The sequence below is a fragment of the Lutjanus erythropterus genome, chromosome 14 (genome assembly GCF_056507025.1).
Source record: "Lutjanus erythropterus isolate fLutEry1 chromosome 14, fLutEry1.hap2, whole genome shotgun sequence".
In the NCBI taxonomy this organism is placed as follows: domain Eukaryota; kingdom Metazoa; phylum Chordata; class Actinopteri; order Lutjaniformes; family Lutjanidae; genus Lutjanus; species Lutjanus erythropterus.
In genome coordinates this window covers 19,512,514-19,537,681 of record NC_139330.1, presented here as the reverse complement: position 1 = coordinate 19,537,681, position 25,168 = coordinate 19,512,514, and the positions used below count along the sequence as shown (strand labels likewise).

General features: G+C 38.7%; 1 protein-coding gene across 2 annotated transcripts in view; it reads left to right on the top strand.

The window, feature by feature from the left end:
* Positions 1–25,168, top strand: part of LOC146315485 (cGMP-dependent protein kinase 1) — a 113,924-nt gene that overhangs the window by 41,844 nt on the left and 46,912 nt on the right. The gene's annotated exons all lie outside the window — the stretch shown is intronic.

Below are 25,168 nucleotides of genomic sequence, written 5' to 3'. Positions count from 1 at the left end.
TTAATAGAGTAAGGAGAGGAAACTGAGAAAGGACAGGACAGATGGCGTACTGCGCACATTCGAGACCTAGTGTGTTGTACGAGAGCGTGTCAGGATGAAAAATGTGTGTTTATGTGAGGAAGGAAATGGGAAATGGCTGGAAATGTGTTTTTGGATGGAATAATAAATAGACAAAAGGTGAGATGAGATAAGGTCTGCTGGATGAAAGTGTTTTTGTGCACATAAATGCAGTCCAAATTAAAATAAATGGATGTAGGTCAGTGTCTAAGTGAGTGCTCCAGTTGAGAACATACTCAATCATAATGCAGTATAATCACCATTGAACTGGTAAATAATTCCACACACTGTGAGTGGGCTGCGATGAAGAAGCAGATCTATAGTGATCCAGATATGAACGAACGCATGAAGGGCAGGGGGTCCCTCGGGCCCGCAGAGGCCTGGGTTGAAGTGTGGAGGAAACGGGGTTGATAGTGGTGGCAGCGAGGTTGCACGCCCCTTGCTGGCCCCTTTCATGTCCCATGATCCCCCTACCACCGGCCAGCCAACCTGACGGAACTCCCAGCTCCCGTCGCTATGGCAACAGGTGCCCACAGGGAGATGAGCCAACTTGTATGGGATAAAATATTCCCCTTCCCACAGGCGACAGAGTGTCTGTCTTTTTCTTTTGTGTATGTTCTTTTGCCTGCCACCAGCCCGGCGGCCTGCGCTTCCTGTCACGATCTTTTGAAGTGTACGTCAGGGCCTCGCCGCTTAATAAAAACTCCGCATGGAACAAGTGATGTAATTGTCTACATGGGCAGGAGTGTGTTTACAGCCTAACCGGGTCACTGGCACTGTCTCTAAGGGCTGGATTAATTTATGTCTCTGCACAAGAATGTACAGAGGAATCGAGCTGCCATGAACTCGAATAAGGTAGCAGTACTCAGTTGTCACGTTATTTTTGAGTTTATCAGAGCGGAGTTTATCGGAGTTTGTGTTACATGCACTCTTTTATAACAGTTAAATCAGAATTATTGAATAAGCCATTTCAAATATTTTCAGTACGTGCAACTCAGAATTTCCTTCACCCCTCTCATTGCAATAAGTGAACAGAACTGAATAATTTTAAGTATAAAAACCCATTAGTTTATGTTTAGTGAAGTTCATATTCACCAAAAAATATGAGTTTAATAAACACAAAAGACAGCAAATTCTACTGGCCCTTTTAAGTCAGTGGGACAAATTTTAAGTTCTCTCTGCTTATTATTATTAATTAATTTAAGCACTTGGTTTTATAATGTCAGAATGAAGTGATGGCCTTCAATAGAAATCATAGAACTACCTGATGAGGGTCCTTGGAGGTTCAGCTTCCAGTGAACCAATTATTTGAACTGTGTGGTGAGCCCTGTTGCAGGATATATCCTCAGTGTAATTTGAATTTGCATTGCATTGTCCCCTAAGCAGAATGAAAGTTGGCTTGTACATTCTGGTACTTCATACCACTGGAAGATTCAGTGCCAGTACTCGGTGCCACGAAGAGGGGGGTAGCAGCTGCCTGCCAAAAAGCACGTACAACAACCCGTAATGATTGTTATTTCCAACAAGAAAGCACATCTGATCATGTTAAGTCAACATTAACCAAAGGTAGTTCTTATAAATTGCTTATAAATCGCTCTAGTGTGTTTGTACCCGGCACAGTCCTGGTGGCAGGAGGGAACCCTGCTGCCTTTCCAAAACTGTTTAACTTTAGTTACTGCTGGCTAACATCAACCTCAGCTGCAGCTGACTGTCTGATATGGAGGTTTTGGCAGGCAGTGGTTTCTTTCAAGAATCTCCCACGTAAAATGACAAATGAAAGACACTGCAATGTTTCATGATGTTCGGTTTTATTCCAACAGCAGGGACAGCAGGTCAAACAAGCAATGTGACCTCCATACTGTAACTCTCTATGGAGGTGGCTGTAATGCATTTTTATCTCCTAAACATACACAGTGCCTGAAAGGGTACATTTGATATATTGTCCTTGTACAATTTTTTTCACAACCAAACCATCACCAAAGTGTTTTGCTTTGGTGGAAAAATATATTTATACTTTTATTTTCCATTTTAATGTGCCCATAAGACATGTTGAGCCTTTTTACTCATCATTATCTCTTCTTTCATTTATGTGCCCAATATTCTGAAAGTTCAAAGTCAGAGACTTGTAAACTGTTCAACTAATGCTGATTCATTTACTTACAATTTTCATCTAATTTGAAGCAAAACAAATTGTTATGATTTTGGAAGTTTTGTCAATATTCACAAATTATTCTGTGGCAGCATTTAAAGGCAGATTAAGTACGATTAGCCAGTTTTTGTTTCTAAATATGCCAGAAAGATTGCTGAATGTTGATTCTCATTCCCAGCATTACAATTGCAGATGTTTTGGGACGGTGTCCCACGCACAGCAAAATAATGAGAAAGTTAGAAGTTAGTCCTGGTAGGTTGTGGGTGATGATTGAGAGGGATTTTGTATGAGTCTGTGCATTGTTTTTTGAAATATCCTGTATCCTGTTGGAGGAAATATCCTGTAATATCCTGTAATACCCTCCTACCACCCCCAACTGTGATGAAGCCGGGGTGGTGGGGGTGGGGGGTGTTGGTAAGAGAACAATATGAAGTGATGAAAGTTGGCAACAACTAGAATCTCAGTGTGGACTCAGAGAAGCTCTTCCATAAAAACTGTGCACATCCTCACAAGATAATGACATTTTTGCTAATGGTGATAATGAAGAGATTATTAGTTTTTCGCACCAAGGTATCTCACAGAAATGATGTGCCATTATGTGCAAGGATTTCAAAACTGTGCTTTGAATAGTCAGTCAAGAACTCAAGGCCAACACAGAGTTGTTAGGTAGTCAACATAATGAGGACACTTCCAGTGTTTCTTTGTGGTGCAGTGTGCAACAGTTTGTGTGACTGTGCAATTAAAAAGGCACTAATGTTTAAAATTTGACTTGAATTTTGAGAAACATCATTCACAATTTGTTCCACTGAGAGTAAAATGAGCTTGAAATGTTGTAGTCCAGCTATCTTTGGTCTTAAAGCACTGTGACAGTGATGTAGCATCATCTATCACACACTTTAAACTTGTGACAACCTTTTCCAAAGCGCACTGCAGAGTTTTAGATTTTTCATTGTGTCTTTGCTATCTTCCAGGCATCATTTGGTTTCTATTCATTTCAGAAGATTATGAAAATCACAGACTTGAAACTGGCTTGATTTCGCAGTGAGCATTGTGTGTGCTTGCTTTCTGAATCAATCTGCACTTAAAAACTATCTCGCAACAAAGGGATAACATGACTCTGACAACAATGAAAGCAGGCATAATATTCCCTAAGATAGATTTTTCTATCACATACTTAATCTTCAATTCTCTGCAAGTTGTTTGTCAAACCACACTGGCATGAATAGGAAACGGCCTGGAACGAGGGGAGAACACATTTTGGAAAATGGCTGGCAGTAATGAGCAGTATCTGTGATTTAAAGTAAAATGTCTGCTAAAATATGCAAAATAGCTGCTGTAGTCTGTTAAATTGCAATATCAGTGTACAACCACAATCCCAAGAAATTTGTCATGTTAAAACCGATGAGCTTAACTGTTTCTCTACATATACGCTCATTCTCAATATGATGCCTGCAAGACATTTCAAAAAAAAAGTTGGGACAGGGGCTACAGAAGACTGAGAAAGTTGTAGAACATTCAAAAGGGAAACAAGATATTTTGGTAAAAGGTGACAGAATCATGATTGGCTATTATCTGTGAAAAGGCTCAGTCATTCACAAGCAAGGACGGGGCGAGGGTCACCACTTTGTGAAGAACTGCATGAGCAACAACAGTTTAAGAACGAGGAATTTAAGGATTTCACCATCCAATCTATAAAATCATTAAAAGATTCATAGAAATTCCTGCACGGAAGAGGCAAGGCCGAAAACCAACATTGAATGCCTTTAATGCGCACTGCATTTAAAAACCTACATAATTGTATAAAGGATACTAGATGAGTTCAAGAACACGTTGGAAAACAGTTATCAGTTAACACAGTTCGTAGCTGCATCTACAAATGCAAGTTAAGACTCTGCCAAGCAAAAGAGGTAAAGAACCATCCAGACTGTTCAAAAGCATTATGAAATTCAAAATACAGCAACAGGGACTCTGGACTGGCGAGTACATGAAATTCTATATCAAGTAAGAGTGGGGAAGAATTTCACTTTCAGAACTTCAGCAATTAGTGTCCACAGATCCCAAATGCTTGCTGAGTGTTGATAAAAGACAAGGTGATGTAACACAGTAGTAAGCACACCCATGTCCCAAGTTTTTGGAACATGTTGCAGGCATCAAATTAAAAAAAGGAATGAAGTTTGAACATTACATATCTTGTCTTTGTACCAGATTTAAATGACAATAGGTAAAAAAGTTTTTATTTACATTTTACACAGTGTCCCAACTTTTTTTTTTTATGGCTTTATTATGGACAGAGACACCTGAAGTGAAGACAGTAGAGGGGGTAAAGAGAGGGCATGCAGCAAAATGTCAGGCAGGACTGCAGAGGACCAGTAGCCTCAGTACATGGGGTGTGTGCTCTACCACCTGAGCTACAAAAGCACCTGTGTCCCAAGTGTTTTGGAACTGGAGTTGTATAAAAAGAAGACTCTGTAAAAGTTATTAATAATACACCACACTACATAAACTTAACAAGCTGTTACAAAAAATGTTTTGGTTTTGGCAAAATGTGCAAGCATTCACCCAGTTGCACAGTTTTATTTGCATGTGTTGCAGACATGAGACAAAATTGTCAGTTCTCCCAAGTAATATGAGGACTGGTTGAATTTGTATTTATGCTTGCATTCTCATGATTGCAAATTCCTGGAGGGGCTGACAAGGATATTCATTTCCCATCAATTCCACTCCTTTTCGGCCTTCAAGTTATTTTATGTGTGAGCACTTGCCCTCCCAAGAGAAGTGAATCCTGTGCAGTGAGTGTGAGCTGACTTGAATCTAACACACACTCCCAGGCTGTGTAGCTCCCCCAACAAGCTCCGCCAATCAATATGTTATGTTTAGTGACGGGATACCGAAACTTAAGCGTAGAGTTATGGCTACATTGGGGGTTTGGCTCTGCCTGCTCTGTAAATGAGGTGGGATTTTACATGCAGCCTGGGAGAAAAAGGCTGCCTGAGACGCAGTTTACAAAAGCCATCAAATCCATATCACATCATTTTCACATGACAACAATCGGGAAGATACTGGCCGAAGAGAAGAAGAAGGAACGGGTGGGAGTGAGAGACAAAAGAGAGAGGTGATAAATACAGGACAGCAGTGACAGCAAAATGAGGGAGCCACCTCAAGGGAAGCAAGACAAAATTGGTATTTTTTTTTTGTCTGCAGATGGATGAGAGAGAGAGAAAGTGGCCCTCTGCTAAAAATATTATTTCATAGCATCAAAATGTCACTGTTACATGGAGAGTTCGACTTGACAGCATAACAGGATGCAATTCAGCATGGTGCGACATAAAGCTGTGCAGCAGTCGACTGTAGTAAGCATCACTGCACCACATGACAGTGGGAAAGAAACCGTTAAAAACAATACTACAGACTTCTGGTTCAGTCTGTTCCTTGAAAAAGCCCACAAAAACTTTGGAATTCAAGCATGCGGTTGCAAACTTCAAAATCCTGGTGACAGGGTTACTTGATTGTGGAGTGGCAAAAAACAAATTAATTATTTTCATTATCCATTAATCTGTCAATTATTTTTTCAATTAAATGTGTGGTGTAAAATGTCAGAAAATAGTGAAAATTTGCTGTGACAATTTTCTACCCAAAGATATTCAGTTTATAATTATATAAAACACAGAAAAGCAGCAAATCCTAACATTGGAGAAGTTGTACTTTTGTTTGTTTAAACCTGCGGTGTGGGACTTTTACATATAAATGAATTTCTGTTATATCCAAGTCCTTGGCAAACAAGTTCACACAATCCTGATTGAAGCCTATCACAGTCCATAAATCTCTCTGTATTTTGGAGTATAGCTGAGATTTTAAGTCTGATGCTGAAGGGTTGAGCAACTGTAGTGATATAGTCGGCCACAGTATGGCGGAGACTATGGCAAAAAACTGTAGGCATATGTCATAAATACATTTTTACAATTACGCTATTTAGGCTACCTTTTATTTTTGTTGCTTATTTACTCTTATTTTTGTAATAGAGCATCTCAGCCAAAGTTTTTTCACATGATTGTACTTGTATAACCGATGCAACAATAAACATCTTGAATCTTGAATCACTGTTTTGCAGGGGCGTCTTTGCCACAGACAATTGTGATTTGTTTGAAGAAATACAAACCAGGCTGAAGGTTTTTTTTTCCCATAGCAGAATGATCATTTGTAGAGCCAGACCTTTCTCCAGCAAAGAGCGCTGTGGAGAGAGATCTGGCAATGCAAGACTACGTTTAGGTGATTAATAGATATCACATAGTTGTTGATTGATTTGCTGTTGATTGATTCAATTATTTAATTGATTATTTCAGCATTAAATGATAAACTTGGTCAAAAACAAGTGTAGTTCCCTCTGTAGAACCATAGTTTCAAGTCATTTGTTCTGAACTTAATTGCCCACAGTAAATATTCTACAATGGAAAGAGAAGCCTTTCTTAGTTTTTGACCACATATCATGATCTTTCTGGATAAAAGAAAATGTCAGACTACACTTTCCAAGGTAAAGAATGAACTTTCAAGTTAAATATGTGTAATTAGCAAAAGAAATAAATAATGAAACAAAATTAAGCCTCTAAATATGTGATACTAGAACATGGCACATACATAAAAAAGCGTATTGTTTGGCCATAGTGGCTGTAAACAAGTGTTGGGAATCCTGACTTTGTTTTGGAACAGCCTTCTCTGAGGTCACTGCCAGTCACTACTAACATAATCAGTGAGACTGATTATCTGCGTGCTCCATCTTAATGATAGTGGAGGAAAAAGCAGTCTCAGACGTCACTGCAGAAACCCAGCTGCGCTCTCAGTTGGGATCATATCTAATGCACATGAATGCTGACTACATTATAATACTTTTCAAATGATAACAATGTCATAAATTATTTTGGGAAGCACGCCTCATTAGAACATCTACAGGGAGAACCAGACGAGGCGGGGGGGCAGCATGTGTTTGAAAGGAAATCCTATCTTTTTCTCGCCATCAAGCATACTGTTGGGTATTTGCCAGCAGCAGGCACACAAGCATGCACACTCACAAACACTCGTTCACACATGTATCTCTCTCTTTCTGTCAGTCTCTCTAACACTCACTCTCTCTCACACTCACACACATCGAGAGAGTTTTGTTTAGTGCATTCAGGTTTGACAGGCATTTATTTTCATGATGATCAATGTCCAGTATGGGTTGGCCACTTTTTACACCGGCGCATCTTCTTTTTCACGCTGCCCTGCACATCGGAGAATTAGGCTTCGGCTGTTTAAAGGAGCGTGGGTCTGCAGGTACAGGGAAAAACAAGCACGGCGAAGAAAATTGTGGTAGAATTAAATTGACTGGAAACTAAATGACTGGGGATTAAAGCTGTTGCATAGCAAACGTGGTTTGCTCACCAAACAAGTCAAAGAGGAGATGATCAGAATGACTAGTGTTGGTCGGAGTTGAAAGCTTAATTTGTGGGTTGTAGTGTTATCATTGTCATTCTATATGTCACTTCATAGACTGAGTGAAGGTGATAGCTATCATTTGTTTTACTTGTTTTGTTGAGCATGAGTATCACTAGAAATACTGCAGACAACACAAGAATGTTCACATCACTGTATCGTGACTTAGTTTTGTCCTCGCCCACTTTTTTCACCTATGTGTTAAAATCCATGTTAGTGAGCGCTTCTCCTTTGTCGAGATAAACCATCCACCTGACAGGTGTTTACATAGAGATATTGATTAAACAGCAGGATCATTGTACTGATGTGCCTTAGAGCGTTCACAGTAAAAGTCTGCTCTTATATGGAAAAAGTATTGTGAAAAAAAATAGATTTCCAAAGAAGCAGCTTGGTGACTGGTGGTGTCGATGAACATCTAATGCATAAATGTATGAGATGCATATTGATGCCGACCGGTCTATACATACACATTACATACTGTGCATCAGATATTCACCTGGAATTGGCATTTCCTCTCTCCTAGCGATTCCCATTACTTGACATTTATACTCTCTCAGATAATGTGGACTTGAAATAAAAATGAAAGCGCAAGTCTTAATTAATAGGGCTGAAGATTTTCATTTCCTACAGATAGACGCCATCCACGCCAAGATGACTGAATCTGTCCTTTAAGATTAAGGCCTCTATATTCATGAAGCTGCATGTTGAGTAGTTGCGTAATGGCAGCACGCGCCATTGACTCATGAATATAGAACTCTTAAGGACTTCCTGCCAGGAGTTTAAGGCCTGTTTACTTGTACTTGTGACTATTGTGTTTCATCAGTAATTTCACCCTCAAACCCCTATAGACAGCATGGACATGCATACCCACATACTTTATGATGAATGCACACCTGCTTGCATTTGACAGGTGTAGTTTCATCTTCATAGATGAAACATGGCAGGGAGCAGGGGGCCAGTGCTCGGTATTCATACACACACACACTTTAATGACTGAAAACAGCACTTCATATCATAGCATCGCACAGAGAAAATTAAGCCACAGCAGCGACATTGTTCTGGAGGCTTCTGAGAATGTAACAGAGTGATAGCTCCGCTGTATGAAAGCGCCTTCCTTCCGCTGGGAGTGAGCAAACGCTTGTCTCTCTAATCAGTCTGAGAGAAGAAAATGTGCATGTGAGCGTGTGTAAATGTGCGAGTGTGTGTGTAGTAGACTATGTCTGCTCAGTCTCAGGAATCACCCTGTCCACAGTGAGTGAATCTTGTTTTGGCAGATAGAGATAAGTTACAGGATCGACTCCCTGTAGAACCAGACGCCAAGTTAAACATTATGACCGGTGCGGAAGGCAGAGGATGGTGGCTTTTGCTGTGTTAAGTTAGGATATAATAGATAATAAAACATTTTGCTGGTAAGACTGTCAGTGTGTCATCTATATCTCTTACTCTTTAACTCTTAGGTCGACTTTGTGTGTGTGTGTAAACCTCTTTAGTCTTATCTTTAATTATTTCACTAATTGCAGAGGTGGAAGGAACAAAGTCCAAATATTTTTCTGACAACTTTTTACATTTACTCCCCACAGTTTAACACGAATATTTGTACTGTCTACTCCTTACAAAACAAGCTCATTACTTCAGTTTTAATGCATGTGAGAAGACTTACTGATTATTTTTATTTTTGTGCATCATTGCGCACCGCTTCTCAAACATCAAAACTGATTTCAACCTATGTTTCAACCCTTCTATGTGACAATAACACATAGAAAAGATGATTCCTTGGTGTTTCTATCAGTCCATATCTCACACACCAGATGTAACAAGACAGAAACAACATAAGAGATATAACAAGATGGAAACAACATAAAAAAAACCCAGACGTAACAAGATTGGCAAGATGGAAATGACAAAACAAGACACAAGGCAAAAACAACATGAAAGACATAACAAGATGAAAATGACGTGTAAAGACAGAAAAGATGAAAAACAGGTAAAAAAAAATGAAAAATTATTTAAAAGATGTGACAAGAAAACAGGACAGCATAAAAGACATAACAGGAAAACAACGTAAAAGATGTAGCAAGACATAAACAACTTAAAAGAACAACAAAATGTAACAACGCAGAAATGACATAAAAAACTAAGAGCATACAAAGATAGGCAAGAAGGAAACAACATAAAACACAAGGCGAAAACAATTTGAAAGACGTGACAAGATGAAAATGACATAACAAGACGAAAACTACATAAAAGACTTGAGACAAAATAATGTAACAAAATAATGTAACAAGTCATAAAAAGTGGAAAATAATGTAACAAGACAGAAACAACCTAAAACACAAAATTTGAATTGCGAGCTGTACTGTTGCACTGTCCCCACGACTACAGGTGGTACTGCTCTGTTTGCATAAAACAGATACTTACTTGAGTGCAGTGGTGGACAGTAATGAAGTACATTTACTTGAGTACTGTACTTAAGTATATTTTTTGAGTATCTGTACTTTACTTCAGTGTTTGTTTTTTTTTGGAAACTTATGACTTTCACTCCACTACATTTCAAAGACAAATATTGTACTTTTGTCTCCACTACATTTCTAGGAAGGTTGTTGTTACTTTTCGACTGAGAACATCATTGAAGTCAGCTGTTGCTGTTTTTTGTTTTCTAAAATGCAGTTGGTCACATGCTGTGTTCCTCACAGAGGGAAACCAATCACAGTAGCTTCTCTCAAATGGGACTGATGTAAAAGTGGAAATGCGTCATCTCAAGATGTAATTATAATTATTAATTATTCCAGGTAGGCTTTTAAAGTTGGATTGTTTTTTATCAAGGTGAAAAATACCACATAATTCATGTACATACTGCCTCTGAAGCCATAAAGAAATCTCAGTTATTGAACAGACTTGGAGAACTCCTTACAGTTGGCTTCAATCTAATTTTATGCAGTGATTTTAATAGTTACATCAGAAAATGACAATAGCTGTCCTTTTTGTTTTGATTGTATTTCTATGCTGAAGTTTTTATAGGTGTTTCTATAGACTTTGTGTAGCAGAGTGGTTCTACAAGCATCAGTGCATCATCAGGTGGTTTCAGAGAGTTACAAGCTTCTGTAAATGCATCATGAAAACAATACAGCATGTACTGATATTAGAAAATGTACTTTGTACTTTTGAATACTAACTCAAGTAAAATTTTGAGTGAGCAACTTTCACTTGTAGTTGAGTAATATTTGACCAGGAGTATCTATACTTTGACTCAAGTACTGGGGTTGAGTACTTTGTCCACCTCTGCTTGAGTGTAGAATGAGTTACTTTTGCTGCCTTGGCCTCTGATTGTTATTCTTGTGTCACAAAGAAATGCAGACTACCTACAAAAAGATTCTTGTTGTATTTAAACATTTTCTACCTGTGACTTGATAATGAACTGTGAGATCACACTCAGCCTCTCTTTGACCCAGCAGCAGTGATTCCACAACATCCGCGCCTTGTCTTGGCCTCCTTTTACTCTTGGGCTCTGCTCTCACGTTGGATCTGCTTCAGAATACCAAGCACCAGCTATTTGCCCTGCGAGCAGAGAAAAACAACAGCATGTTTAATACAGTATGTTTTCAGTGTGATTAAAATCGAGTGAGTGTGGGATTTAAAAGCGCCCTTGTAACAAAAGCCATTACTTCTGTGCTTTTTGAAAATCAGAGTGAGTACTTTCAATTTGCACATCAAATAAGGCAATTTCCTATAAATCCAGTTGAATGTAATGTGGGAAATATGCTGGAGTGATGTCTTACATCAATCCTAATAATTAGCAACTGTTAGTAGCTACATTAGTCATATTTTAGCAGTAAAGCAAACAGCATTATCTTGCTGATGACATAATTCAGGCATTAGTTTACAGACACACTCAGAAGCAGTTAATCCATCCTTTGTTCCTGTTCCTGTAGAACATTTATAAACTAGGTATACTGGACAGGTTGTCTAGTAAACTTAGCAATAAATACAGCCATCTGTGGTGGTGTTTTGGTACATCAGGCCACCTGGTCTCTGCTGCCTGGGGGACAACCTCAATCTATTTACCTGTATCTACGATTAGCCAGCTAGTTATTCAGTGGTGCCACCTCACAGATAAAGTTAAAATAAAGATAAAAGAAATCAGTGAGAGTACAGACACAGAACAGTATATTTTTCTGCAACCTAACACATTAGTGCTATGTTGTGCCAGACTGTATACTTCCTATCAGTCTAATTTTTGTGCACGTCCATAACTGTATGGTGAAAGGCATTATGTTTCTGAGTCATCCCAGTCTTGTGAACGTGATATCTCAAGAACGACTTGAGGGAATTTCTTGAAACTTGGCACAAATGACCAGTTGGACTCAAGGATGAATTGATTTGATTTAAGTTTTAAATGAAGAATGAAGATTTAAAGGTCAAAGGTCACTCTGATCTTATGTCCGTCCTATTCCTGTGAATGTGATATCTCAAGAATACCTGGAGGGAATTCAAATTTGGCACAAAAATCCACTTGGACTAAAGGATAAACTGCTTAGATTTTGGTGGTCAGATGTCAAGATCATTCTTGATACGTGCCAGTCACAGATACAAGCCTGCCTCTACTGCTTACAGCCTTTTATCATGGTAATGTATTCAGGAGTGTAGTGATAAGAGTTTGGTCACAGAGGTGTGTAAACTACCCATTTTTTTCCCCTCATTGATTGATGGAGTTGCTCTGAAAATATTCTGCATATACATTTTAAAAGATGCATAAACTGAGTTTACGTGGGTTTACCCCCACTTTGCCCCTGAATTTATCTATATTGGTTTTAATCCATCTCATTTTATATTTTTGTATATAATATTTGTATTTTGCTCATTGCTTTCAATTACTTATTTCCATTACATCACAGAGATAAGGACGAAATTTAGCAGCTGTTAGACTGATACTACAACAAAAGGTACACATTGCACTGTTGACATCTGACCTCAGGAAGCAGATGTAAGTGTTTTTAGAGTATTAGGAGTATATAATATATACCGTGCAGATTAAAACCACTGCGGCTCTTAAGAGAAACAACAAATTGTATTCCTTGTTGTGAACCAAGGGTGTGGACTTGAGCACCATCATTAAGCAGGGCCGGGCTGTGAAGAGCTGCAGATAAGGGCTCTTAGAATCAGAAGGCTAGCGAGTGCACTCTTAAGAACACAGAGGCACCATGTAATGTGTCTTCTCCAATCTTCGGCCACTCACAGTAATTAGATGCGCAACCAAGAGCAGGGAAATGACAGACTCATGAGGTGGTCACACGTGCATCAAAATATAAACATGCAAATGCAAAAATAAGAGAAATTGTAAATGGACTGCACAGTTTATGTAGGCATGCCACATCTGTATTCATACAGCCAATAAGACAAGCAGAAAAAAGAGATAACTCAAATATCTGAAATTGCAGCAACAGGAGTTAGTAACGATTGAATTCATTACTAATGAAAAATAACAAAGCTTAGAAATTGGCGTCTCATTTTCCGTGACGGAAAACAGTGATGTCTAGATATTCCATCATAAAAGTTAAGGCACCACAATTCTCTTTTCATCACCTCGTGCTGCAGTGGTTCAGGAGGACGACATTGCCGTGGGATAAAGGATTTCACTGGATAACCGAAGAAAATGCAGAGAGAAGAGAGAAGAAGACAGAAAGAATGGCTTTGGTAGATAGAATTCCAGTGGGACAGAGTGGGGAAAAAAAATCTTCTCTGTTTCCATGGCTGCCATGGTAACACCGTTGCCAGAGTGCAGCAAGAAATGTGGTGGTGAAATAGTGATGGCGGCAGGGTAGCTCCCACCCAGCCATGGAAGTCAGTGTTCTGTGCTGGTCGCTGCGTACATTTTTGTCTGATTTCTGTGTCTATAACTTGACAGCGTAGCTTATTTTAGTTGGATGAAAGCATCTGAATTTTTGTGTGTGTTAAAGGTTGCTCCAGTGTGTGTGTGCGTGTGTGTGTTTGTGTGTGTTTGGACTGAGGGCCCCTGCTGCTGTTGTTGTCCTGATTCTCAGTTGGAGCGCAGGTGTGAGCCCAGAGCTAGAGGCTCTTCTGGGGCTCTAGACGGCTTGAAAGGTTAAAGCACCCAGAGAGAAGCAACCTCAGACAGCAGCAATATACAGCCAGTCAGTAGGAGAACAGCCCTGCAGGTGCAGCTTTAAACAACTGTTTCTCTTTGACGGGATGATTTATGCTCACAGTCTCATGTGACAATACGGACAGGCTAATAACTTGAACATGGATTTTGCTCAGGGGGAATGTCGGGTAACTTGAGGATAGATCCAAGGAAGATTTCTATTTCATGCCTTTTTTATACAACTCTGACACATTTGCTTTACAAAAAAAAGTTATTTGCTGGTGAAGCTGCTCCTCAGTGTCAGTGGGGGAAACTGTGGAGCTCTTTCTCACAGCTGTACTTTCAGTCAGGTGTTACTTGTCATACTCATTGCTCAGGGTTGGGACAATACACTTATCTCCCAATTTGATACTGTCACAATACTTGATATGTATTTGACATGTATTTTGATTCTGCAAGTATTGTAATTCAATATTACAATTTCTCGCAATTTTTGTTTGCTTTTTTAACTTAAGACCACAGGGAGAAGTTGAATAACACACTTGTAGAAACTTTATATCATATGTCATGTCACTGTATATATATATGTAATATTTATGAAAACAATGCACATCACATGTCAGTCAGTCTGAGTTTTATTTCAGCAGCATCATTTCTGCAAAAAACCCTAACAAAATGTGTTTTTGAAGACAACTTTCCGGCCCATCAAGCCAGTGCCAAAGGAAATAATAAATAAAATAAGATGTTATTTCAAAATGAATAGAGCTCCTAAAAACTACACACAGCACAAGTGTTTAAATGAACATCCTTCAGGTATGAAATTGAACTTTGAAACTAAATTTTGAGTTTGAGTTTTACCCTTTGAGGTTGCTGTAGCTGGTCAGTGTGGAGTGTGAAGTGAAATGGATCCGTTTGTTAAGATAATATTACTAAGATCGAGATACTAATTTCTGCCAACCTGTCAATGGGAATTCCCATTATGTGTTAGCATCGGGCTAACGGAAGTGCTATTAATTTATTTATACTCGACTGAGAAAAACAAAAAGAAAAAAAACTCACTCATCCTCCAGCTCAGTAGGTGTGTACTGTACTGCTGTGTGCCTTGTGGAGCAGAGGCTTTTACTCATGCAGACAATTAAATTAACAAAAAAATGACAAAAGTTGCTAAAAAAACCCCCACCAAGATATGTGTGTAGAAAGGTCGTCCATCCCAGTCTGGTTGCATTGATTCATGTCAACTTTTTCAAGTAACACTGCGGTCCCGAAGAGTGAGTGATATTCAAAAGACATGGGACACTGGGAACAACAACTGATCACTTTATCCCACCTTACGTCGTCCCAACAGAAAGATTAGCGTGTCAGAGTTTGTTTGCCTTCAGTGATGTGTTCTCAGATGTTGACCAATAGGAGCACAGTAAACTGTAAACACGGTGAAGTAAAAGAGTAATGAACTTTTTTAGGCTTTTCCAAACACAGACAACCAGTGTCATACGCACTTCAGATGCCATTGTTTGTTTACATTCTTGTTCCTAGAAGTCAGTCCCCAGCACGTCATTTCTGATGATATCATGCAGGTTATTAAAGATGCCAAGCTTGATCCAACCTGTTGTCTGTCACGTCTCTTGGCCAATTCACAGCAAGACTTTATGATTCTGTTATTGCCTAATCTGACACAGTGACACAGACAAAAATATTATGTCATCTGAACCCGACATTAGTCACTTCATGCATCTGTAGTAATTTGAAGAGTGGTCTTATCTTAAAAAAAAATTAAATTCACCCAAGAAGAATTTGTGATAAATGAAATCACTCAAACAACCTCCTGTGACACATTCCAGATGTTTAGAAGGTGTAAGTGTACCTGGATACAAGACACTTGAAATAACAAGTGTAAACAGGGTCTCAGATACTGATCACTGGGAAATGTTGTTTGAGAGGAACATGAAAGCTAATCTTGAACAGAACGAAGTGGAGCCTGTATGACTCATGCCCTTAGCTATTTTATGGACTTATTGATTCTATGAACTTGGCGATCTATCTATAGAAAAGAAAGCAACCGGTCTCTCACACAGTGTAGAAAACAAGGCTTTGAGAATCAAATTCGGTGAGTGTGGAGCAAAACGCATGTTACAGATAAATGTGGGGTTTAGTTTGATTTTCCCAGTGCAAGAATCAGATAGCAAAGCATGCAGCTATTTGTAGCCAAATTAATGGATTCTCTAATGCTGAGGAAATCTGAGACAGAAGGTGGAACTGACAGTTCATCCAAGGAGGACTGATTGTTGTTTCTTCACTGTATGGGGAGAAAATACAAATAGCAGAGCTATGCTTCAGGGCTGGCAGTGAGTGCAAGGACAGGATTAGAAGAAGACAGTGTTTTACATACATATGGCTAATTTTTAATTTGTGGAACAATAATATTAGCTAACTGTTTATACTTACCCTAGCATCTTATACTTAATCTTGCCCACAGTATTTCCTGTCTGACCTGCTTTTTTGTCTTGCCAGTTCCACTGAGGCAGTGAAGGGACCCTGATGTTTGAACCATAGAAATACAATTAAAGTAACTGAGTGATAAGCAATGAAATTTCTATTTTCTGGCCTTCACACTCCCAAAACCAGGCTTAATTTCATGCCCCATGAGAAGTGGAAGATAGTGCATAAACTGTGATATCTCCTATCATTTATACATTTATATATTTATACATATAAACTGCCCTCATTATACGTTTAGGTGCCAAGCTTTGCAGCGAACCAAACACTCCTCTGGTAAAAGTTGAAAACAGGATGACCTCTGAAGTTTCTACTGGAAGTAACTATTAAAACAGTATTTGAAACATAATGACAGTGATAAGAAAACCAGAAAACGATGAGATGTCATAAACAATAGTTGCGCTAAACGCAATTTAAATCTAGAGTAACAAGAAAACTGTAAAATTAGTAACAAATCGAGGTCAATCGGGTCGAGGTGGCTGGTATAGGTTTTCTGTAACAATGACTCTTATAGATGTCACTCTTATTTATTTTTATAATGTTATTAATGTTTTTTTATTTATGTTAATTATGTTATTTTATTATTATCAGTATTGTTTTGTTTTTATTCCTTTTTTTGGCTTTATTTGTTTTTATTTTTTGTTTTATCTTATTTACTCAGTTAAATCTAGTTCTCAGTCCAGGTTTTATTTAACTCTATGTTATTAATATTGCATTTAAATCTATTTTATTGTACGCCATTGTCAGCTGTTTTTTTTCTGATTTTTTATGTGAAATAGGGTATATGATTGTTATTTCACTTTATTACAATCTTTCATGTGTTCAGTGTTTGACTGATTGATTGACTGTAGACAAAGGTTTACATTGGGGGTTCATTTATAAAAATGTTCTTTAAAAAATAATGTTTAAGATTTCCTTTCATTCATTCCTTTGATTTGCATCAGTGTACTTACATTCAGTTAATAAAAGATACTCTGCATAAAAATCCTAGCTTGGGCAGGCTCCAACACACTTTCATTCATTTCATTCATTCGGAGTGTGTCACAGTTAATTCTGCACAACTTTAATTGATCATTTTAATTACACTGCTCATAAAGTTAATGTAAAGTTCATCACAGGCTTGCATACCAAACTGCAATATCCCCACGTAACCGGCAGGAAAATCAGCTGTGTCAAGTCTAGACTTTGTCAATTATCTCGAGTTGCAGTTTTTCTAGTCTAGAGTTTTTCTAATGTCTAATGCACCACAAGCATAGTGCTTTCTAGTTTCATTATATTCGAGAGAAGGCAAACATTTATTTATTTATTTATTTATTTATTTATTTATTTTAATTTTGGAGTGCAGTGTCCATTTAATATGTCAAATCAGAAACAGGAAATGAAGTGACTACAAATAACGGTCCAACAAGGGTGTTTAGTGGGTGGATAAAAGATACCTGTTAATATTTGCTTGGTCACAGATCTGACAAAACGGTGGATCTATCAATGTCAGTCAAACTGTTATCGAACTGTGCTAGTGTCGGTTGCTACTAGCAACAAAATGTTAAACCGAGACTGACTGCTGGTGGCAGAATAATAACACTGTACATGTGTTGATCAGAAGGTTGAAGGAAGCACAGAGGAGCGAGTTAAGACAAAGATTAAGGAGTATAATGTGCTCTTGAAGTTGTAATTTATAGGTTAGGTTGGTTATAATTGTTTTTTTTTCCACTGAACTACTGAACACAGAAAGACATTTATCATCTCTGGGCCATTCATTGATTTGATTAATGTGAGTATGGTTATACGGTGCATCTTTTCCTCATATATAATGAAGAGATTCTCTGTGGATTTCATAGAAACAGGGCTGACTATGGGATCCCTGCAGAGTAAAGAGGCCTCTTGTCAGAATAATTGCTGTTTCTGGAAAAAAAAAAAAAGGATCATGCATGGCATGCACACATATGCAGTGATGAAAATGTGCACACATGCTGGCATGCAGTCACTCACAGACACAGAAACATATTCATCACATTCTGGCAGAGCAGAATCTGAGCTATCACTCTGATGTTTCTGTCTCAGCGGGAGGCAAAACATCAGCCTTGACTGACAGAAATTCAACAATGACACATCAAAGTTATTTTTTCGTGTTGTCAGAACTTAAAAAAGAAAATACTCATATCTTTCTAGTAATTTTAGCGCCGGCACTATGGTTAACTTGTCCAGGAGGATATTATCTTGAGATACCACATGACTAAATCTGGCTGACAATGTGCGACACATGGTTTTACATTGTTCTCTGGATATTCGCCTGCCTGACGAATCAATAATTTGACAGCATCCAGCGTGGAGTTGGAGTAGTCCACTGAAGCAGCTATATAGAGAAATGTGTCACCAGATAAAACCTGGACCAGCGCCTAAAAATAACCTTCTTGCTGATGAATAGCAAACACACTTCATTTCCTCCATTTGCTTTTCTACAGCCGGGCACACTGAAATTTATCAGGTTATTCAAACTGATTTCCTCTGTGGCAAATAGTTTCTGGTTCATTGTCTATAATGATGAGGACAACAAACAATTAAAATTTATCTTGCAAACCGACGAGAAAGCAATTTATGCTGAACAGGTAATTTTTTATGCTGCAGGGAGTGGATAGCTTAGATGTTTCCATTATTACCCCTACGTAGAGGCAGTTGACGTCACCAGCTCAGGTAGCAGTGCTTAACATCATGACACCATGAAATTAAATCTGGTAGAAAAGAGGAGATGAATTCTTTTTAATGAGAAATGTTTTGAACAAAAGACAGGAACCCGCTGTTAAAAATGATTGGGATGATTGAAGGCCTTTAAAAAGAACAGTGTGTTATCAGGGTTTGCTCTATTATTCTTTGATACAACACACTGCTCTTTCGTTCTTATTCATTTCTGTCTTTTATCATCTACCATTTATTACCTTCTCCTCAAAGAGAAATGTCACTTTTCTTCTTGTCCTAACACCCTCCATCACTGATATATGTCAGCACTACTCGTGTCCATTAACTCATAATAAAATTGGACTGCTCTTATTCCATTGTACTTTAAAATATATTACCACTGCTGTACAGTACTGTCCAGGGGTTCGTTTTCCTTTTTTTATTTGTCTGCAAACATGGAATTAAGACTAAAAATAAATGTTGTTTTTGCGGAGTAAAGTAAAGGCTTCACATCGCCGTATTGCGATAGGGTGATATAAATGTTGTCATGTTTCGTCTTGTTGTTGTTTTAAAGGCTGCATTACAGTAAATAGATGTAATTTTCTGAACTCACCAGACCGTTCTAGCTGTTCTGTTATTTGCCTTTGCCCACTTTCATTATGTCCATGTGCATTGGCAAGAATATCAGAATATTGGCAAGATTGTCAAAAATCTTGAGTTAATATTTTGTGAAAGCACTAATAGTTGTTCCTACAGTATAGCAAATATTGTATAGTATAGCAAAATTTTCAGTTGTCCTTGTGGAGTAAAATGGTCCCTGTTAATGTTTTATATTACATATTATGTTTTTGGATTGATATTACAGCTCCCTTAATGTGTGTTTTAACTACTTTATATACTGTTAGATAGTTTAATCTAGACTACAACAATGCATTATATGTCATAATGAGGCTTTTCCCTCTGCACTTTTGGCTGCACAAAGTCAAACCATGCCATGCTGATTTATATTTCAATTACCAGTTATAACATGCCAAGCCGTGCCAAGTGTGCCCGAGATGGACCTTCTTTGAAGTGGAGCCAAAGCCCACCAGACCCACCCCCAAGCAGGGGGTGACATCATGCCGACCACAGCCAACCCACAACGACCCCCCTTCTCCCCCTCAAACAAGTGTGTGTTGCAAGACTCTGGAGAGCAGACAGAAAGATGTTTTCAAAAGCTGTCAGTACTTTTGTAGTTTCTAACTGAATCTCTGTGGTTTGAAGTTTAGTTTTGCTTTCAGCTGTACAGGAGTCATGTTAAATTACCCCTGATGAAAACCTGACTTTTATTGTGAAGAATTCAGAAGAACTGAAGTTTCTACAGCTACATGGCTTTAGCTAAACAGTTAAACGACACACCTTCAAGCAGCTGGGCTGACGTGCAAACTCAAACCAAGTCAAGCCAAGCATATAAGATCATAATATATTGGCACTGTTTCACTATTATTTTAGAGAAAATGTGCATATCAAAATATATATCATATATTGCAGAATAGCCTGAAACTATCAAGATCTTATTTATAAGCCACATTGCCCAGCACTATATTTAGGTAATGGAATGTTTTGTGACACTGTCACCCATCATGAGTGATTGTCCATGAAGACGGCACATCCTATCTCGAGAAACTATTCCTTGAATGACTTCAGTAGATGCTATCAGTGAGTGTGATGAGGTCCAGTGTTTACTGCTCTGCTCCAGGTTTGAATAACATTTGCATCCTGCATTCACAGAGCTGAACTTTAGATGGACCGCTCTCCTTCCAGGATAATGGAATACTTTATTCAAACCGAGCAAACTCCAGTCTTCTAAATGTGCATGAGTTTATAATAAACTTCCAAACAAGATCAGTTGGAAATGATGAATAAAGGTTGGGAGTGAAGTTTGTTTATATTACAGAGATGAGTGGTGGATGGTGTTTTTATCTTGGGTCTCTCTAAGACAGAGAAAGCTAAAAGCGGCACACTTTTAGGTATACTCCTAATCAATCAGCCTCTGACAGGAAGTTTCCACCTCAAATGTACAGAGAGTATCCTGCCTTTGCTCAGTGTTAGATTTATGCATTTAAATATTATGGCTCCCACACGTCTAGTTGTCTTTTTCATTTTTAATGGTGGACATTATTGGACAAAGATTGTTTTGAAACTTTTTTTTTATTATCACCACTGCCAAAATAGAAATATCTAATATAACAGCAGTAAAATCTTTTATTCTCTAAGACAAAAGATGGGTTATTTCTGTGCTCTATACAACTTAGCGTGGGTGAGCATGGCGGGTAGGTGGCTGGTGGTTCAGCTCAATATTTTTCAAGCAGCTGCTGCTCAGAGTCTATGGACTCCTGTCTCCCACATGGGGCGAACGCTGGCAGCTGCAGACCGCATCTGATGAAGCCGACTAGTTTTCTCTGCTGGGATTCACTGAGATGTGAAAGCTGTCATAAGAGCACACACTACCACCTAAGTACTGACATGCATGGTCCAATTCACAACAAATCATGTAAATCAACACTTGTTGTGCTTTGGGATATGAATTTTAGAAATTTATTCTACATTTTAATGATTTCCAAACATGTGCTAAGTGTGTCTGTTCCTCCTACATGGCTTGATGTTCCTCCAAAGTGGGGGTGGACAATTATTTTTCATGGGGGGCCACAAGAGAAATTGATCAGGCTGCTGTGGGCCAGACATAAATGATATAAGGTCATAATAATGGCCAAATCTCTAATAATAGTCAAGAGTAGAAGAAAAGAATAGAATAGTCAAAAGAGTCTTCTGTCTCTACTCTGCATTCAGTTTGTCCATATTTGTGCATGTTTTCAAAGAGCTTATGGATACTGACAAAACAGAGCAGTACCACTGGTAGTCATAGGGGGCAGTGCAGTGATGTAGTCAATAGTTAAAGTGAGACATGATCGCCGGACATGACGAAGGAATTCACGTTGCGATGTAATTAACTTCCGCACAGACCACTGCCATCTACAACGCTGCCTCTGCTTTTTCCTCTTCCTCAAGAGGTACATTAATACAACCTCCCCCAGCATTGCTGCTGTTGTCAGAAACTTTTGACTCCTCTTCCTCTTTGGGAAAATGTTTGACTCTGAGTGGCATCCTCTGGTGGCTATATTGCATAAAATCCAAGCCAACATCAAGTATTGCTTAGCTTCTGTGTCAGCAGCCCAGAGGGAGATGGTCTAAACTGCAGCGTGAACTGTTTTTTGAACTAAGTTTTTGAATAGTTGTGAATGTTTAATTTCACTCAGATTTTTGTGGATGCTTGATGAGACTCAACTTTGATATCATACATGCATTTGTACTATTTCAAGCAAAAGTCCCAGAGGTTTTAATCCTCAGTAATAACAATTAGATCCATGATTACGAAGAGAATTCCTCTAATGTTTTCCTTTTTCTTGAGGCTCTGTGACACTGTCTGGTGTGAATGACCTGTCCTGCTTTCTCACGCTCTAAAGAGCTCATCCAGATGTAATCAGACTTGGCTGATGTTATTAATGACTTAGGGGGAAAGGAGATTACACTCTTCCACCTCGCAGCCCTGACAGCATCGCTCTCTTAATGCTTTCCAAAACAAGACGTGTAGGAAGCCTCAAAGGAGTCGGGTTCACGTGACTGTGTGATTTTTAAGTGTGTGTACATGTGAGGGACTGTGTCTGTTTGTGATGTGTCTCAGAGTCAGTGAGACGGGAATGGTTGATTTTCTCATTTTCTTACACATTACAGGGAAAGAAAGGAAGGGGTGAGTTTTGGAAAAAATGTTAATGATAGAAATTCAGTTGCAGGAGCAGGCAAGTCAAAGATTTGTCAGTGAGAAACATTTTGGGGTAACAATGAAGCCAATTCAAATGCCCTTAAACCTAAACGATATTCCAGGGTGAAAATTCTTATGGTGGCTGCTCTCACTAATTAGTTTGGAGACAGCACTCCTTCTCTCAGAGCAGTATAACCCCAGGCTAATCATCCACAAGTGCTAAAATGATAACTCACATTTGTGCACATCCTAATAACCAACCACCGAAGACACATGTTGACTGATATATCTGAGGCTTCCTAACACGTTTTCTTTGCCTTGTGACAATGATTTGATTACTGGTGTGCTAACGCTGTAAAAGCGTGGGAGGAAGATGAACAGAAATCACAACTGAAGCCTTTGCTGTGAATAATGTATAGTACTGTGTCAAAACACATATCATCATCTGTCATGATCTTATTATAGCAGCGTTTTTGGGTTTTTTTTCACAGTAGACAGATAATAAACGCAGATTTGCCTGCATCTACTAGACGGACGAAACACATTGGTGCCTAGTTATAGTTAAAAGTAGGGTTGCAAGATTAGCATGGCAGGACAAATTTCATGAACATCTCATATTTTCTCATACATAGCTTTAAATGATGAGCGATGGAGCTGCTGTTTGACTATAAAGTTCAGTTTATATTGTAACCTACTATTATATATAAAAGTTTTTCAGTTTTTCATTGTGTTCTGTGCTTTTAGTAGCAAGTGGCAAATAAATGCACTCAAAGGGCAACCATTTACTGTGTACTGTTGTTAGAAATGGAATACAATTAGCCTGATCAGCCGCCTTCAGTAATCAGCCCACATATTATTATACCATTAATCAAACCAGGTTGTATGATCAAAAAGTGGAGATGCGAAAGCATATTTTTTCTCTCCCAAATCTAATAGTGTAGCTGTTCCATTGAGTCCAATGCTCAGGCACCTAAGGATGGACAGAAAGAGAGAGCTTATTTTCTGTCTGTGTACTCAGTCAGTGACATGTATTGAGCTGTGCATTATGCTGTGTTAATGCTATGTTACTAACAAAGATATTTCTTGTCATTAGAGTGTACAAATTTCCTCGTACACTTCACTGCCTAAGACTCTAGCCTAATCTTTATTTAAGTACCACTTTCATGTGGCCCCGCGGTGCCTTTGGAAAGGAATGTGGCTTTTCGGCAGTGCAAATGGCAGACTTGGCTGAATCATCACAGGCCAGACGCAGACATTTAAAAACCCCATTAAAAAGTATGGCACATTAAAAACAGAAATCAAGATTAAAGTCACAGTAAGGCACAAAGTTTTGATGTTTCCAAACCCTTCGCTCTCTGGATATCACGACCATGGTGCAGAGGAGAAATCTTGTCCTATATTTATAAAATTTAATGAGCAAAAATTAGATTAGACGCACAAACACACATGGAACATTTGCATAATGCCCCCGAGCTGAAATCCAGTTACAATGAATTATGACTGACTCAAATGAATGAGTTGACTCCCTCTAATGCATACATACCCTGTTGTGCATTCTACACCCATATGTATATTATGTCTCACTGTCGTCCTCAGGCTTGAAAACAGACACTCTCTTTGGGGGACAAGGGAGCTATTTGTCCAGTTTTTGCAGTTTTCACAATCAACACTATTGATCTATTGTTGCAAACAATTGGGAGAAATTGAAGGGAAGGGTGAGGGATTAAACCCACTGCATCAAGGAGGAGGAAGGAAAGGAGGAGCCCCAGCAAATGATAATGATAACGTGCTCCGCTGTGGGCAGCATGGCTATAAAGGCCATCCTTCAGTCTGAGGTGGGATTACTTTCAATTTAGAGGAGCTTTCAGGGGCAAAGAGAAAATAGGTGTTAAACAGCAGTCAGCAGGGGGTATATTGAGGTCAGTTTGATTTCAATTGAGGGAGTAACAATTATACTACAAATTTATGTTGATTAACGGTCCAGTGTGTAAGATGTTCAGGGATTTATCGGCAGAATGTGGCAGAAATGGAATATGGAAGTATGCTTTCCACCATGTTTCTGCAGTAGCCCAGAATGGACAAACCAAACACTGGTTCTAGAGATTTTTCACATTTTGCAGGGCTTCACCTTGACTTTGCAGGTCTTGCTTGGAAGGGGAGGGTGAGACAAGGTGTTTGCAGTTTGCAAGCTCACCACTAGATGCCACTGAATCCTACACACTGGCACTTAAAGTAAAAGTAGTAACACTACAATGTGAAAATACTCCATTACAAGTAAACACATTCAAAAGTATAGCTATGGAAGTACTGGCAGTGAAGCATTGAAAGTAAAAGTACCCATCAAGCAGGCTGTTGTTAGTGTTATATTAATGTGTTGTGCATTAACATATAAGCAGTACTTCAATGTTAAAACTGGTCATTATGGTGCTGA